The sequence below is a fragment of the Hipposideros armiger genome, unplaced genomic scaffold (genome assembly GCF_001890085.2).
Source record: "Hipposideros armiger isolate ML-2016 unplaced genomic scaffold, ASM189008v1 scaffold_1678, whole genome shotgun sequence".
Classification (NCBI taxonomy): domain Eukaryota; kingdom Metazoa; phylum Chordata; class Mammalia; order Chiroptera; family Hipposideridae; genus Hipposideros; species Hipposideros armiger.
The window spans coordinates 91,468-95,506 of NW_017733028.1; positions in this window are offsets into that span (position 1 = coordinate 91,468).

Below are 4,039 nucleotides of genomic sequence, written 5' to 3' on the forward strand. Positions count from 1 at the left end.
ACTGATCTGCCTCGCCCAGGAAGAGCGCAATGATGGTGCCAACTTGGGCCAGTGAAGCAACATCCTCCACAACTAGACTGAAGAACAAAACGACATCAACTTGTCTGTTCCCCTTTCCCCAATTCCCCAGCACTGTTCCCATCCCCCCAATTCCCCAATAAAAAAAATCTTTAAAAAAAAAACAAAAAAAAAACTGGCAAATAAAATCCAACATAATACAAAAACACTTTTATATAATTTTGAAGTAGAGTTTGATCCTAGGAACATAAGGTTGATTTCATACTTGAAAATCAATTAATGTGATTCACCATATTAACCAAATAAAAAGGAAAACCAAAATATTATCTGAGCAAGTGTAGAGAAACCATTTGGCAAAATCTGACATCAACTGATGATAAAAATCTGGGAATAGAAGAAATTTACTCATCCTAATAAAGGACATTTATAAACAATCATCATTATTATTAGTGACAGATGTAATGCTATTCTCTAAGATCAGGAATGCATCAAGGTTGACATCTCCAACCACTCCTATGCAACAGTGTATGTAGTGGAGGGCTTACCAAGTTCTATAAAGCACAGAAAATAAAAAAGTCATATCAATTGGAAAGAAAAGCTAAACAGGCTACATAATGTTCTACAAAGAAAAGCCTCGTGACTCTACAGAGAAGCTCCTAGAACTACTAGGAGAGTGTAGTAAGATTAGAGGATACAAGCTCAATACAAAAAAAATCAATTGTATTTCTATAGTCTAGTAATAAACATTTAGAAATCGAAATTTAAAAAAACCAACACCATGTACAACAGTGTCAAAAACATGAAATACTTAGCAGAAATTTTAACAAAATATGTGTAAGGCTGGTACACTGAAAACTATGAAATATTGCAAGAGAAATGAAAACAGTCTTAAAGAGGGACATGCCTTAATCATAGAAAGGAAAAATCAAAACTAGTAAAATATCAATTTTTCCTAAATTGATCTATTGATTCAATACATTATGATTTTGCAAATATTGACAGGTTGAGTCTATACTTTATATAGAAATGGAAAGGATCTAGACTAAACAATACATGGAAAAATAAAAATAAACTTGGAGGATTTATACTATCTGATTTCAAAATTTAAAGATTCTGAAATCAAGACATTGTAGTATTGGCATAAAGATGAAAGTATAGATTGGTAGACTAGAACAGCAGCTCTAGTAATAGACCTACACACACGGTTAATTTATTTTCAATTAAGTTACTAATACCAAAACAATTCAATAAAGGACATCTTTTTCAATAAATGATGCTGAACAATTGGAAATCCATATGAAACCAAATGAACTAGAAAAAGATTCTACACCTTAATATAATATTTAAAACTATAAAATCTTTAGAAGGAAACAGGAAAAAAGTCTTTCTCTTTTTGTGTTAAAGAAAATTTCCTCATGACAAATAAAGCTAAGACCAATAAAGCATGAACCCTAAAAGAAAAAGTGTTCACAAACTGGATTTCATCAATGCTTAAAGCTTTTTCTCTTCAAAAAACTGTTAAAATAAAAATGTAAACCACAAACTAGAAGAAAATATTTATAAAATATATATCTGATAAAGGACTTGTATCTAAACTATTTAATATATGAATCATAATAATACAAATAAATTATATATGTATATATTTCTTACAAGTCAATAATAAAACAACTTAATTTTTAAAAAAAGATTTGTTCAAACCCTTCATTAGAGAAATTCAAATTAAAATCAAATGAAATGTAACTACATGGACATTAGAAGGTTTAAAATGACAAAAATTGACAATACCAAGTGTTAGCAAGGATTTGAATGAGAGGGAACTCCCATGATGACAGGAATGTTTTGAAAACAATTTTCAGCTTCTTATAAAGCTTAACTTGTATTTACTATACAATCTGCTACTCTTACCCCTAGGTATTTACTTACTCCTAGATATTACCCAAGAGAAATGAAAGCAAGTTTTTCTGTTCTAATTTTACTGTGTGTGTGTGTGTGTGTGTGTGTGTGTGTGTATAATACCAAAAACTTTTTTGAATTTATACTTATAGTGTTCTGAGTGCATCTATCAATCCAGAATATAATGATATGAAAAAATCAGAGTGACTTTTCAAATTTTAAAAATAACTCAATGATAAAAAATTTTTTTAATTAAAATGCATAGGGTAGAACTTAAAGGTGATAAAATCTCTCAAAAGTATGAAAAATGGTCAAAGAGATAGAAAAGAGGAGAGTAACTTGTATCACCAGATTGAAGTAACACTGAATGAAAATGGAAATACCAAGACATATTATTGTGAAATTTAAGAACACTGGATAAAGATCCTAAAATTTTTCAGAGAGAGAGATGAGAGATGGTAGCAAGGTGGACTGGGATAAATGGAGCCATTCCTATTTCTACCTCTTGGTTCCAGAACGTAAAAAATGGTATTCCATTCCTTCAGAGTCTTTCCTCTGAGCTGGCACTTTCCCTGTGCTTTAAGATTGTTCTAGTCTTCTGTGAGGCTGGCTGCTTCTGGATGGTGTGCTTTGTGTTATGACCAGAGGATTCACGGTCATGGACCTACCTCCATGCTTCTTTCATTACGCAGTGGGTCTCCTGTTCAGATGCTAATCAGTCATTCCATAATAATGATGCTGGATAAAGCTCTGCAAAAAGGAAAAGCAAATCCGTACTGAGAATGCATGTTTCAGGGCCTCAGTTTTTCCCAACAAGGGCCCCAGTTCGAGGATAGCAGTCTAAACATTCAAATGCCTTGGGAGTTTTTTGTCATCTACTATTAAACTTTACTTTGCTGCTCAGGCTGGAGATAAGGACCTCTGTACATTTGTTTTAGGACCTCTTTGTATGTTAACAATCAAAGAGGCACTCTGGCTCTCACACTTAATCATTAACTGTTTATTAATGGCTAATCGTTAATGGTCTGACATTATCTGTCTTCAGAGCAATTAGCAATAACAAGCCAATTCTCTGTCTCTGAAGACATGGTTTGCGAAGGTTTGAATCACTGCACCTACAAAGATGTTTCCCTCCACAGGGACATATTTCTAAGCGGCCATCAATGAAATCTTAGTAACTGAGCAACCACTGTGTGCCAGGCACTATCTATGTCCAACTTATGAACCAGGATAATGATCTCTTTACCCACCTGACAATAAGTTGAGTCAGTCTCTAGTCCCCATCTTACCATATTTTAGGTGGAAACAAACTTGTCACACCTTGCACTAGTCCCAGGCTCTGAGAAGCCGATGCCAAGACAAGATTAGATGTATAACACCTGTTAGAGAAAATGAGGTGGGAGCTATAGAAGGAAGGTAGGAGAGCCATCAGACTGGCGATCCTGATGGTAAGGCTGACGGAGAATTCTTGAGCCAAATTCCATGGGAGGAGTCCCGCATCTGGCAAGAATAGGCCTGCTTTAAAACCCCTGTTTTTTCGTCCTTCCAGTCGTTTGAATTGGTGGTAGACTGTGGCTTCAGTGCTAATGTGATAAAAGTTGATTTCAGAGTGCAGCAACAGGCAATCAGTCACTCACACTTCCTCAAGTAGTAGATCTGAGAAGTTCCACAAGGAACTTAAATATAAAATACAGTGTTTATTTCATTAAAAATTATTTTAAAAGATAATTCACTGTTTAAAGCAAAAATGAGAACAACGTGTTATGAGGTTTATAACATACACGGAAATTAAATATATAACAATGATCACAAAGGATGGAAGCGGAAATTGAAGTATACTTATTTAAGATTCTTGATATTTACATAGAGTGCTAAAATATTATTTCAAGATAAATTTTGATAAGATAAAGTTACATATTATCAACACTATTAGAGGCCACTAATAAACTGGGGTATAGTTAATAAGCTAACAAGGAAATAAAAGAGAATACTAAAAAGTACCCAGCTTGGGCTGCCGTGAGTCGCCGGCGGCGGCATAGGCTGCAGCCCCTGTGGCAGTGGGTTGCCATGGGCTACTGTATGTAGCCAGCAGCCAGCGTGAGCGGCCAGCAGCCACAGTGAGCGG